This window comes from Hypanus sabinus, chromosome 2 (genome assembly GCF_030144855.1).
Source record: "Hypanus sabinus isolate sHypSab1 chromosome 2, sHypSab1.hap1, whole genome shotgun sequence".
Lineage (NCBI taxonomy): Eukaryota > Metazoa > Chordata > Chondrichthyes > Myliobatiformes > Dasyatidae > Hypanus > Hypanus sabinus.
The window spans coordinates 207,582,429-207,595,979 of NC_082707.1; positions in this window are offsets into that span (position 1 = coordinate 207,582,429).

Below are 13,551 nucleotides of genomic sequence, written 5' to 3' on the forward strand. Positions count from 1 at the left end.
TACTTCAACCCATCACCCCTATTGGGCATAGGCTGCCGACAGCAGCTCACAGAGCCTCTGTCCCGGGCCAGTCCTGCCCAGCAGCTCACAGTCTCTGTCCCGGGCCAGTCCTGCCCAGCAGCTCACAGTCTCTGTCCCAGGCCAGTCCTGCCCAGCAGCTCACAGTCTCTGTCCTGGGCCAGTCCTGTCCAGCAGCTCACAGAGTCTCTGTCCCGGGCCAGTCCTGTCCAGCAGCTCACAGAGTCTCTGTCCCGGGCCAGTCCTGCCCAGCAGCTCACAGTCTCTGTCCCGGGCCAGTCCTGTCCAGCAGCTCACAGAGTCTCTGTCCCGGTCCAGTCCTGCCCAGCAGCTCACAGTCTCTGTCCTGGGCCAGTCCTGCCCAGCAGCTCACAGAGTCTCTGTCCCGGGCCAGTCCTGCCCAGCAGCTCACAGAGTCTCTGTCCCGGGCCAGTCCTGCCCAGCAGCTCACAGAGCCTCTGTCCCGGGCCAGTCCTGCCCAGCAGCTCACAGAGTCTCTGTCCCAGGCCAGTCCTGCCCAGCAGCTCACAGAGTCTCTGTCCCGGGCCAGTCCTGCCCAGCAGCTCACAGAGTCTCTGTCCCAGGCCAGTCCTGCCCAGCAGCTCACAGAGTCTCTGTCCCGGGCCAGTCCTGTCCAGCAGCTCACAGAGTCTCTGTCCCGGTCCAGTCCTGCCCAGCAGCTCAGAGTCTCTGTCCCGGGCCAGTCCTGCCCAGCAGCTCACAGAGCCTCTGTCCCAGGCCAGTCCTGCCCAGCAGCTCACAGTCTCTGTCCTGGGCCAGTCCTGTCCAGCAGCTCACAGAGTCTCTGTCACGGGCCAGTCCTGCCCAGCAGCTCACAGTCTCTGTCCTGGGCCAGTCCTGTCCAGCAGCTCACAGAGTCTCTGTCCCGGGCCAGTCCTGCCCAGCAGCTCACAGTCTCTGTCCTGGGCCAGTCCTGTCCAGCAGCTCACAGAGTCTCTGTCCCGGGCCAGTCCTGCCCAGCAGCTCACAGAGTCTCTGTCCTGGGCCAGTCCTGCCCAGCAGCTCACAGAGTCTCTGTCCCGGGCCAGTCCTGTCCAGCAGCTCACAGTCTCTGTCCCGGGCCAGTCCTGTCCAGCAGCTCACAGAGTCTCTGTCCCAGGCCAGTCCTGTCCAGCAGCTCACAGTCTCTGTCCCGGGCCAGTCCTGTCCAGCAGCTCACAGTCTCTGTCCCAGGCCAGTCCTGCCCAGCAGCTCACAGAGCCTCTGTCCCGGGCCAGTCCTGCCCAGCAGCTCACAGAGTCTCTGTCCCGGGCCAGTCCTGCCCATTAGCTCACAGTCTCTGTCCTGGGCCAGTCCTGCCCAGCAGCTCACAGAGTCTCTGTCCCAGGCCAGTCCTGCCCATTAGCTCACAGTCTCTGTCCCGGGCCAGTCCTGTCCAGCAGCTCACAGAGTCTCTGTCCCGGGCCAGTCCTGTCCAGCAGCTCACAGTCTCTGTCCCGGGCCAGTCCTGCCCAGCAGCTCACAGAGTCTCTGTCCCGGGCCAGTCCTGTCCAGCAGCTCACAGAGTCTCTGTCCCGGGCCAGTCCTGCCCAGCAGCTCACAGAGTCTCTGTCCCAGGCCAGTCCTGCCCATTAGCTCACAGTCTCTGTCCCGGGCCAGTCCTGCCCAGCAGCTCACAGAGTCTCTGTCCCGGGCCAGTCCTGCCCAGCAGCTCACAGAGTCTCTGTCCCGGGCCAGTCCTGTCCAGCAGCTCACAGAGTCTCTGTCCCGGGCAAGTCCTGCCCAGCAGCTCACAGTCTCTGTCCCGGGCCAGTCCTGCCCAGCAGCTCACAGTCTCTGTCCCGGGCCAGTCCTGCCCATTAGCTCACAGAGTCTCTGTCCCGGGCCAGTCCTGCCCATTAGCTCACAGTCTCTGTCCCGGGCCAGTCCTGCCCAGCAGCTCACAGAGTCTCTGTCCCGGGCCAGTCCTGTCCAGCAGCTCACAGACTCTGTCCCGGGCCAGTCCTGTCCAGCAGCTCACAGAGTCTCTGTCCCGGGCCAGTCCTGTCCAGCAGCTCACAGAGTCTCTGTCCCGGGCCAGTCCTGCCCAGCAGCTCACAGTCTCTGTCCCGGGCCAGTCCTGTCCAGCAGCTCACAGAGTCTCTGTCCCAGGCCAGTCCTGCCCAGCAGCTCACAGAGTCTCTGTCCCGGGCCAGTCCTGCCCAGCAGCTCACAGAGTCTCTGTCCCAGGCCAGTCCTGCCCAGCAGCTCACAGAGTCTCTGTCCCGGGCCAGTCCTGTCCAGCAGCTCACAGAGTCTCTGTCCCGGTCCAGTCCTGCCCAGCAGCTCAGAGTCTCTGTCCCGGGCCAGTCCTGCCCAGCAGCTCACAGAGCCTCTGTCCCAGGCCAGTCCTGCCCAGCAGCTCACAGTCTCTGTCCTGGGCCAGTCCTGTCCAGCAGCTCACAGAGTCTCTGTCCCGGGCCAGTCCTGCCCAGCAGCTCACAGTCTCTGTCCTGGGCCAGTCCTGTCCAGCAGCTCACAGAGTCTCTGTCCCGGGCCAGTCCTGCCCAGCAGCTCACAGTCTCTGTCCTGGGCCAGTCCTGTCCAGCAGCTCACAGAGTCTCTGTCCCGGGCCAGTCCTGCCCAGCAGCTCACAGAGTCTCTGTCCTGGGCCAGTCCTGCCCAGCAGCTCACAGAGTCTCTGTCCCGGGCCAGTCCTGTCCAGCAGCTCACAGTCTCTGTCCCGGGCCAGTCCTGTCCAGCAGCTCACAGAGTCTCTGTCCCAGGCCAGTCCTGTCCAGCAGCTCACAGTCTCTGTCCCGGGCCAGTCCTGTCCAGCAGCTCACAGTCTCTGTCCCAGGCCAGTCCTGCCCAGCAGCTCACAGAGCCTCTGTCCCGGGCCAGTCCTGCCCAGCAGCTCACAGTCTCTGTCCCGGGCCAGTCCTGCCCATTAGCTCACAGTCTCTGTCCTGGGCCAGTCCTGCCCAGCAGCTCACAGAGTCTCTGTCCCAGGCCAGTCCTGCCCATTAGCTCACAGTCTCTGTCCCGGGCCAGTCCTGTCCAGCAGCTCACAGAGTCTCTGTCCCGGGCCAGTCCTGCCCAGCAGCTCACAGTCTCTGTCCCGGGCCAGTCCTGCCCAGCAGCTCACACAGTCTCTGTCCCGGGCCAGTCCTGCCCAGCAGCTCACAGAGTCTCTGTCCCGGGCCAGTCCTGCCCAGCAGCTCACAGTCTCTGTCCCGGGCCAGTCCTGCCCATTAGCTCACAGTCTCTGTCCCGGGCCAGTCCTGCCCAGCAGCTCACAGTCTCTGTCCCGGGCCAGTCCTGCCCATTAGCTCACAGAGTCTCTGTCCCGGGCCAGTCCTGCCCAGCAGCTCACACAGTCTCTGTCCTGGGCCAGTCCTGTCCAGCAGCTCACAGTCTCTGTCCTGGGCCAGTCCTGCCCAGCAGCTCACAGAGTCTCTGTCCCGGGCCAGTCCTGCCCAGCAGCTCACAGAGTCTCTGTCCCGGGCCAGTCCTGCCCAGCATCTCACAGAGCCTCTGTCCCGGGCCAGTCCTGCCCAGCAGCTCACAGAGTCTCTGTCCCAGGCCAGTCCTGCCCAGCAGCTCACAGAGCCTCTGTCCCGGGCCAGTCCTGCCCGGCAGCTCACAGAGTCTCTGTCCCGGGCCAGTCCTGCCCAGCAGCTCACAGTCTCTGTCCTGGGCCAGTCCTGTCCAGCAGCTCACAGAGTCTCTGTCCCGGGCCAGTCCTGCCCAGCAGCTCACAGAGTCTCTGTCCCGGGCCAGTCCTGTCCAGCAGCTCACAGAGTCTCTGTCACGGTCCAGTCCTGCCCAGCAGCTCACAGAGTCTCTGTCCCGGGCCAGTCCTGCCCAGCAGCTCACAGAGCCTCTGTCCCAACCAGTCCTGCCCAGCAGCTCACAGAGTCTCTGTCCTGGGCCAGTCCTGCCCAGCAGCTCACAGTCTCTGTCCTGGGCCAGTCCTGTCCAGCAGATCACAGAGTCTCTGTCCCGGGCCAGTCCTGCCCAGCAGCTCACAGAGTCTCTGTCCCGGGCCAGTCCTGCCCAGCAGCTCACAGTCTCTGTCCTGGGCCAGTCCTGTCCAGCAGCTCACAGAGTCTCTGTCCCGGGCCAGTCCTGCCCAGCAGCTCACAGTCTCTGTCCTGGGCCAGTCCTGTCCAGCAGCTCACAGAGTCTCTGTCCCGGGCCAGTCCTGCCCAGCAGCTCACAGAGTCTCTGTCCCGGGCCAGTCCTGCCCAGCAGCTCACAGTCTCTGTCCCGGGCCAGTCCTGCCCATTAGCTCACAGTCTCTGTCCCGGGCCAGTCCTGCCCAGCAGCTCACAGTCTCTGTCCCGGGCCAGTCCTGCCCATTAGCTCACAGAGTCTCTGTCCCGGGCCAGTCCTGCCCAGCAGCTCACAGAGTCTCTGTCCCGGGCCAGTCCTGCCCAGCAGCTCACAGTCTCTGTCCCGGGCCAGTCCTGTCCAGCAGCTCACAGAGTCTCTGTCCCGGGCCAGTCCTGTCCAGCAGCTCACAGAGTCTCTGTCCCGGGCCAGTCCTGCCCAGCAGCTCACAGTCTCTGTCCCGGGCCAGTCCTGCCCAGCAGCTCACAGTCTCTGTCCTGGGCCAGTCCTGTCCAGCAGCTCACAGAGTCTCTGTCCCGGGCCAGTCCTGCCCAGCAGCTCACAGAGTCTCTGTCCCGGGCCAGTCCTGTCCAGCAGCTCACAGAGTCTCTGTCCTGGGCCAGTCCTGTCCAGCAGATCACAGAGTCTCTGTCCCGGGCCAGTCCTGCCCAGCAGCTCACAGAGTCTCTGTCCCGGGCCAGTCCTGCCCAGCAGCTCACAGTCTCTGTCCTGGGCCAGTCCTGTCCAGCAGCTCACAGAGTCTCTGTCCCGGGCCAGTCCTGCCCAGCAGCTCACAGTCTCTGTCCTGGGCCAGTCCTGTCCAGCAGCTCACAGAGTCTCTGTCCCGGGCCAGTCCTGCCCAGCAGCTCACAGAGTCTCTGTCCCGGGCCAGTCCTGCCCAGCAGCTCACAGTCTCTGTCCCGGGCCAGTCCTGCCCATTAGCTCACAGTCTCTGTCCCGGGCCAGTCCTGCCCAGCAGCTCACAGTCTCTGTCCCGGGCCAGTCCTGCCCATTAGCTCACAGAGTCTCTGTCCCGGGCCAGTCCTGCCCAGCAGCTCACAGAGTCTCTGTCCCGGGCCAGTCCTGCCCAGCAGCTCACAGTCTCTGTCCCGGGCCAGTCCTGTCCAGCAGCTCACAGAGTCTCTGTCCCGGGCCAGTCCTGTCCAGCAGCTCACAGAGTCTCTGTCCCGGGCCAGTCCTGCCCAGCAGCTCACAGTCTCTGTCCCGGGCCAGTCCTGCCCAGCAGCTCACAGTCTCTGTCCTGGGCCAGTCCTGTCCAGCAGCTCACAGAGTCTCTGTCCCGGGCCAGTCCTGCCCAGCAGCTCACAGAGTCTCTGTCCCGGGCCAGTCCTGTCCAGCAGCTCACAGAGTCTCTGTCCCGGGCCAGTCCTGCCCAGCAGCTCACAGTCTTTGTCCTGGGCCAGTCCTGTCCAGCAGCTCACAGAGTCTCTGTCCCGGGCCAGTCCTGCCCAGCAGCTCACAGAGTCTCTGTCCCGGGCCAGTCCTGTCCAGCAGCTCACAGAGTCTCTGTCCTGGGCCAGTCCTGTCCAGCAGCTCACAGTCTCTGTCCCGGGCCAGTCCTGTCCAGCAGCTCAGAGTCTCTGTCCCGGGCCAGTCCTGTCCAGCAGCTCACAGAGTCTCTGTCCCGGGCCAGTCCTGTCCATTAGCTCACAGAGTCTCTGTCCCGGGTCAGTCCTGTCCAGCAGCTCACAGTCTCTGTCCCGGGCCAGTCCTGTCCAGCAGCTCACAGTCTCTGTCCTGGGCCAGTCCTGTCCAGCAGCTCACAGAGTCTCTGTCCTGGGCCAGTCCTGCCCATTAGCTCACAGTCTCTGTCCCGGGCCAGTCCTGCCCAGCAGCTCACAGAGTCTCTGTCCCGGGCCAGTCCCGTCCAGCAGCTCACAGAGTCTCTGTCCCGGGCCAGTCCTGCCCAGCAGCTCACAGAGTCTCTGTCCCGGGCCAGTCCTGCCCATTAGCTCACAGTCTCTGTCCCGGGCCAGTCCTGCCCATTAGCTCACAGTCTCTGTCCCGGGCCAGTCCTGTCCAGCAGCTCACAGAGTCTCTGTCCCGGGCCAGTCCTGCCCAGCAGCTCACAGAGTCTCTGTCCCGGGACAGTCCTGTCCAGCAGCTCACAGAGTCTCTGTCCCGGGCCAGTCCTGTCCAGCAGCTCACAGTCTCTGTCCCGGGCAGCTCACAGATTCTCTGTCCTGGGCCAGTCCTGCCCAGCAGCTCACAGAGTCTCTGTCCCGGGCCAGTCCTGTCCAGCAGCTCACAGAGTCTCTGTCCCGGGCCAGTCCTGCCCAGCAGCTCACAGTCTCTGTCCCGGGCCAGTCCTGCCCAGCAGCTCACAGTCTCTGTCCCGGGCCAGTCCTGCCCATTAGCTCACAGAGTCTCTGTCCCGGGCCAGTCCTGCCCATTAGCTCACAGTCTCTGTCCCGGGCCAGTCCTGCCCAGCAGCTCACAGAGTCTCTGTCCCGGGCCAGTCCTGTCCAGCAGCTCACAGACTCTGTCCCGGGCCAGTCCTGTCCAGCAGCTCACAGAGTCTCTGTCCCGGGCCAGTCCTGTCCAGCAGCTCACAGAGTCTCTGTCCCGGGCCAGTCCTGTCCAGCAGCTCACAGTCTCTGTCCCGGGCCAGTCCTGTCCAGCAGCTCAGAGTCTCTGTCCCGGGCCAGTCCTGTCCAGCAGCTCACAGACTCTGTCCCGGGCCAGTCCTGTCCAGCAGCTCACAGAGTCTCTGTCCCGGGCCAGTCCTGTCCAGCAGCTCACAGAGTCTCTGTCCCGGGCCAGTCCTGTCCAGCAGCTCACAGTCTCTGTCCCGGGCCAGTCCCGTCCAGCAGCTCAGAGTCTCTGTCCCGGGCCAGTCCTGTCCATTAGCTCACAGAGTCTCTGTCCCGGGCCAGTCCTGTCCATTAGCTCACACAGTCTCTGTCCTGGGCCAGTCCTGTCCAGCAGCTCACAGTCTCTGTCCTGGGCCAGTCCTGTCCAGCAGCTCACAGAGTCTCTGTCCTGGGCCAGTCCTGCCCAGCAGCTCACAGTCTCTGTCCCGGGCCAGTCCTGCCCATTAGCTCACAGTCTCTGTCCCGGGCCAGTCCTGCCCAGCAGCTCACAGTCTCTGTCCCGGGCCAGTCCTGCCCATTAGCTCACAGAGTCTCTGTCCCGGGCCAGTCCTGCCCATTAGCTCACAGTCTCTGTCCCGGGCCAGTCCTGTCCAGCAGCTCACAGTCTCTGTCCTGGGCCAGTCCTGCCCAGCAGCTCACAGAGTCTCTGTCCCGGGCCAGTCCTGTCCATTAGCTCACAGAGTCTCTGTCCCGGGCCAGTCCTGTCCATTAGCTCACACAGTCTCTGTCCTGGGCCAGTCCTGTCCAGCAGCTCACAGTCTCTGTCCTGGGCCAGTCCTGTCCAGCAGCTCACAGAGTCTCTGTCCTGGGCCAGTCCTGCCCAGCAGCTCACAGTCTCTGTCCCGGGCCAGTCCTGCCCATTAGCTCACAGAGTCTCTGTCCCGGGCCAGTCCTGCCCATTAGCTCACAGTCTCTGTCCCGGGCCAGTCCTGTCCAGCAGCTCACAGAGTCTCTGTCCCGGGCCAGTCCTGTCCAGCAGCTCACAGAGTCTCTGTCCCGGGCCAGTCCTGCCCAGCAGCTCACAGTCTCTGTCCCGGGCCAGTCCTGCCCAGCAGCTCACAGTCTCTGTCCCGGGCCAGTCCTGCCCATTAGCTCACAGAGTCTCTGTCCCGGGCCAGTCCTGCCCATTAGCTCACAGTCTCTGTCCCGGGCCAGTCCTGCCCAGCAGCTCACAGAGTCTCTGTCCCGGGCGAGTCCTGTCCAGCAGCTCACAGAGTCTCTGTCCCGGTCCAGTCCTGCCCAGCAGCTCACAGAGTCTCTGTCCCGGGCCAGTCCTGCCCAGCAGCTCACAGAGCCTCTGTCCCAGGCCAGTCCTGCCCAGCAGCTCACAGAGTCTCTGTCCTGGGCCAGTCCTGCCCAGCAGCTCACAGTCTCTGTCCTGGGCCAGTCCTGTCCAGCAGCTCACAGAGTCTCTGTCCCGGGCCAGTCCTGCCCAGCAGCTCACAGAGTCTCTGTCCCGGGCCAGTCCTGCCCAGCAGCTCACAGTCTCTGTCCTGGGCCCGTCCTGTCCAGCAGCTCACAGAGTCTCTGTCCCGGGCCAGTCCTGCCCAGCAGCTCACAGTCTCTGTCCTGGGCCAGTCCTGTCCAGCAGCTCACAGAGTCTCTTTCCCGGGCCAGTCCTGCCCAGCAGCTCACAGAGTCTCTGTCCCGGGCCAGTCCTGCCCAGCAGCTCACAGTCTCTGTCCCGGGCCAGTCCTGCCCATTAGCTCACAGTCTCTGTCCCGGGCCAGTCCTGCCCAGCAGCTCACAGACTCTGTCCCGGGCCAGTCCTGCCCATTAGCTCACAGTCTCTGTCCCGGGCCAGTCCTGCCCAGCAGCTCACAGTCTCTGTCCCGGGCCAGTCCTGCCCATTAGCTCACAGAGTCTCTGTCCCGGGCCAGTCCTGCCCATTAGCTCACAGTCTCTGTCCCGGGCCAGTCCTGCCCAGCAGCTCACAGAGTCTCTGTCCCGGGCCAGTCCTGTCCAGCAGCTCACAGACTCTGTCCCGGGCCAGTCCTGTCCAGCAGCTCACAGAGTCTCTGTCCCGGGCCAGTCCTGCCCAGCAGCTCACAGTCTCTGTCCCGGGCCAGTCCTGCCCAGCAGCTCACAGTCTCTGTCCCGGGCCAGTCCTGCCCATCAGCTCACAGAGTCTTGTCCCAGGCCAGTCCTGCCCAGCAGCTCACAGAGTCTCTGTCCCGGGCCAGTCCTGCCCAGCAGCTCACAGAGTCTCTGTCCCGGGCCAGTCCTGTCCAGCAGCTCACAGAGTCTCTGTCCCGGTCCAGTCCTGCCCAGCAGCTCAGAGTCTCTGTCCCGGGCCAGTCCTGCCCAGCAGCTCACAGAGCCTCTGTCCCAGGCCAGTCCTGCCCAGCAGCTCACAGAGTCTCTGTCCCGGGCCAGTCCTGCCCAGCAGCTCACAGTCTCTGTCCTGGGCCAGTCCTGTCCAGCAGCTCACAGAGTCTCTGTCCCGGGCCAGTCCTGCCCAGCAGCTCACAGTCTCTGTCCTGGGCCAGTCCTGTCCAGCAGCTCACAGAGTCTCTGTCCCGGGCCAGTCCTGCCCAGCAGCTCACAGAGTCTCTGTCCTGGGCCAGTCCTGCCCAGCAGCTCACAGAGTCTCTGTCCCGGGCCAGTCCTGTCCAGCAGCTCACAGGGTCTCTGTCCCGGGCCAGTCCTGTCCAGCAGCTCACAGTCTCTGTCCCGGGCCAGTCCTGTCCAGCAGCTCACAGAGTCTCTGTCCCAGGCCAGTCCTGTCCAGCAGCTCACAGTCTCTGTCCCGGGCCAGTCCTGTCCAGCAGCTCACAGTCTCTGTCCCGGGCCAGTCCTGCCCAGCAGCTCACAGAGCCTCTGTCCCGGGCCAGTCCTGCCCATTAGCTCACAGTCTCTGTCCTGGGCCAGTCCTGCCCAGCAGCTCACAGAGTCTCTGTCCCGGGCCAGTCCTGCCCATTAGCTCACAGTCTCTGTCCCGGGCCAGTCCTGTCCAGCAGCTCACAGAGTCTCTGTCCCGGGCCAGTCCTGCCCAGCAGCTCACAGTCTCTGTCCCGGGCCAGTCCTGCCCAGCAGCTCACAGTCTCTGTCCCGGGCCAGTCCTGCCCATTAGCTCACAGAGTCTCTGTCCCGGGCCAGTCCTGCCCATTAGCTCACAGTCTCTGTCCCGGGCCAGTCCTGTCCAGCAGCTCACAGTCTCTGTCCTGGGCCAGTCCTGCCCAGCAGCTCACAGAGTCTCTGTCCCGGGCCAGTCCTGTCCATTAGCTCACAGAGTCTCTGTCCCGGGCCAGTCCTGTCCATTAGCTCACACAGTCTCTGTCCTGGGCCAGTCCTGTCCAGCAGCTCACAGTCTCTGTCCTGGGCCAGTCCTGTCCAGCAGCTCACAGAGTCTCTGTCCTGGGCCAGTCCTGCCCAGCAGCTCACAGTCTCTGTCCCGGGCCAGTCCTGCCCATTAGCTCACAGAGTCTCTGTCCCGGGCCAGTCCTGCCCATTAGCTCACAGTCTCTGTCCCGGGCCAGTCCTGTCCAGCAGCTCACAGAGTCTCTGTCCCGGGCCAGTCCTGTCCAGCAGCTCACAGAGTCTCTGTCCCGGGCCAGTCCTGCCCAGCAGCTCACAGTCTCTGTCCCGGGCCAGTCCTGCCCAGCAGCTCACAGTCTCTGTCCCGGGCCAGTCCTGCCCATTAGCTCACAGAGTCTCTGTCCCGGGCCAGTCCTGCCCATTAGCTCACAGTCTCTGTCCCGGGCCAGTCCTGCCCAGCAGCTCACAGAGTCTCTGTCCCGGGCGAGTCCTGTCCAGCAGCTCACAGAGTCTCTGTCCCGGTCCAGTCCTGCCCAGCAGCTCACAGAGTCTCTGTCCCGGGCCAGTCCTGCCCAGCAGCTCACAGAGCCTCGGTCCCAGGCCAGTCCTGCCCAGCAGCTCACAGAGTTTCTGTCCTGGGCCAGTCCTGCCCAGCAGCTCACAGTCTCTGTCCTGGGCCAGTCCTGTCCAGCAGCTCACAGAGTCTCTGTCCCGGGCCAGTCCTGCCCAGCAGCTCACAGAGTCTCTGTCCCGGGCCAGTCCTGCCCAGCAGCTCACAGTCTCTGTCCTGGGCCCGTCCTGTCCAGCAGCTCACAGAGTCTCTGTCCCGGGCCAGTCCTGCCCAGCAGCTCACAGTCTCTGTCCTGGGCCAGTCCTGTCCAGCAGCTCACAGAGTCTCTTTCCCGGGCCAGTCCTGCCCAGCAGCTCACAGAGTCTCTGTCCCGGGCCAGTCCTGCCCAGCAGCTCACAGTCTCTGTCCCGGGCCAGTCCTGCCCATTAGCTCACAGTCTCTGTCCCGGGCCAGTCCTGCCCAGCAGCTCACAGACTCTGTCCCGGGCCAGTCCTGCCCATTAGCTCACAGAGTCTCTGTCCCGGGCCAGTCCTGCCCAGCAGCTCACAGAGTCTCTGTCCCGGGCCAGTCCTGTCCAGCAGCTCACAGAGTCTCTGTCCCGGGCCACTCCTGTCCAGCAGCTCACAGAGTCTCTGTCCCGGGCCAGTCCTGCCCAGCAGCTCACAGTCTCTGTCCCGGGCCAGTCCTGCCCAGCAGCTCACAGTCTCTGTCCTGGGCCAGTCCTGTCCAGCAGCTCACAGAGTCTCTGTCCCGGGCCAGTCCTGCCCAGCAGCTCACAGAGTCTCTGTCCCGGGCCAGTCCTGTCCAGCAGCTCACAGAGTCTCTGTCCCGGGCCAGTCCTGCCCAGCAGCTCACAGTCTCTGTCCTGGGCCAGTCCTGTCCAGCAGCTCACAGAGTCTCTGTTCCGGGCCAGTCCTGCCCAGCAGCTCACAGAGTCTCTGTCCCGGGCCAGTCCTGCCCAGCAGCTCACAGAGTCTCTGTCCCAGGCCAGTCCTGCCCAGCAGCTCACAGTCTCTGTCCCGGGCCAGTCCTGTCCAGCAGCTCACAGTCTCTGTCCCGGGCCAGTCCTGTCCAGCAGCTCACAGAGTCTCTGTCCCGGGCCAGTCCTGCCCAGCAGCTCACAGAGTCTCTGTCCCGGGCCAGTCCTGTCCAGCAGCTCACAGAGTCTCTGTCCTGGGCCAGTCCTGTCCAGCAGCTCACAGTCTCTGTCCCGGGCCAGTCCTGTCCAGCAGCTCAGAGTCTCTGTCCCGGGCCAGTCCTGTCCAGCAGCTCACAGAGTCTCTGTCCCGGGCCAGTCCTGTCCATTAGCTCACAGAGTCTCTATCCCGGGTCAGTCCTGTCCAGCAGCTCACAGTCTCTGTCCCGGGCCAGTCCTGTCCAGCAGCTCACAGTCTCTGTCCTGGGCCAGTCCTGTCCAGCAGCTCACAGAGTCTCTGTCCTGGGCCAGTCCTGCCCATTAGCTCACAGTCTCTGTCCCGGGCCAGTCCTGCCCAGCAGCTCACAGAGTCTCTGTCCCGGGCCAGTCCTGTCCAGCAGCTCGCAGAGTCTCTGTCCCGGGCCAGTCCTGCCCAGCAGCTCACAGAGTCTCTGTCCCGGGCCAGTCCTGCCCATTAGCTCACAGTCTCTGTCCCGGGCCAGTCCTGCCCATTAGCTCACAGTCTCTGTCCCGGGCCAGTCCTGTCCAGCAGCTCACAGAGTCTCTGTCCCGGGCCAGTCCTGCCCAGCAGCTCACAGAGTCTCTGTCCCGGGCCAGTCCTGTCCAGCAGCTCACAGAGTCTCTGTCCCGGGCCAGTCCTGCCCAGCAGCTCACAGTCTCTGTCCCGGGCCAGTCCTGCCCAGCAGCTCACAGTCTCTGTCCCGGGCCAGTCCTGCCCATTAGCTCACAGAGTCTCTGTCCCGGGCCAGTCCTGCCCATTAGCTCACAGTCTCTGTCCCGGGCCAGTCCTGCCCAGCAGCTCACAGAGTCTCTGTCCCGGGCCAGTCCTGTCCAGCAGCTCACAGACTCTGTCCCGGGCCAGTCCTGTCCAGCAGCTCACAGAGTCTCTGTCCCGGGCCAGTCCTGCCCAGCAGCTCACAGTCTCTGTCCCGGGCCAGTCCTGCCCAGCAGCTCACAGTCTCTGTCCCGGGCCAGTCCTGCCCATCAGCTCACAGAGTCTTGTCCCAGGCCAGTCCTGCCCAGCAGCTCACAGAGTCTCTGTCCCGGGCCAGTCCTGCCCAGCAGCTCACAGAGTCTCTGTCCCGGGCCAGTCCTGTCCAGCAGCTCACAGAGTCTCTGTCCCGGGCCAGTCCTGCCCATTAGCTCACAGAGTCTCAGTCCCGGGCCAGTCCTGCCCATTAGCTCACAGTCTCTGTCCCGGGCCAGTCCTGCCCAGCAGCTCAGAGAGTCTCTGTCCCGGGCCAGTCCTGTCCAGCAGCTCACAGACTCTGTCCCGGGCCAGTCCTGTCCAGCAGCTCACAGAGTCTCTGTCCCGGGCCAGTCCTGCCCAGCAGCTCACAGTCTCTGTCCCGGGCCAGTCCTGCCCAGCAGCTCACAGTCTCTGTCCCGGGCCAGTCCTGCCCATCAGCTCACAGAGTCTTGTCCCAGGCCAGTCCTGCCCAGCAGCTCACAGAGTCTCTGTCCCGGGCCAGTCCTGCCCAGCAGCTCACAGAGTCTCTGTCCCGGGCCAGTCCTGTCCAGCAGCTCACAGAGTCTCTGTCCCGGTCCAGTCCTGCCCAGCAGCTCAGAGTCTCTGTCCCGGGCCAGTCCTGCCCAGCAGCTCACAGAGCCTCTGTCCCAGGCCAGTCCTGCCCAGCAGCTCACAGAGTCTCTGTCCCGGGCCAGTCCTGCCCAGCAGCTCACAGTCTCTGTCCTGGGCCAGTCCTGTCCAGCAGCTCACAGAGTCTCTGTCCCGGGCCAGTCCTGCCCAGCAGCTCACAGTCTCTGTCCTGGGCCAGTCCTGTCCAGCAGCTCACAGAGTCTCTGTCCCGGGCCAGTCCTGCCCAGCAGCTCACAGAGTCTCTGTCCTGGGCCAGTCCTGCCCAGCAGCTCACAGA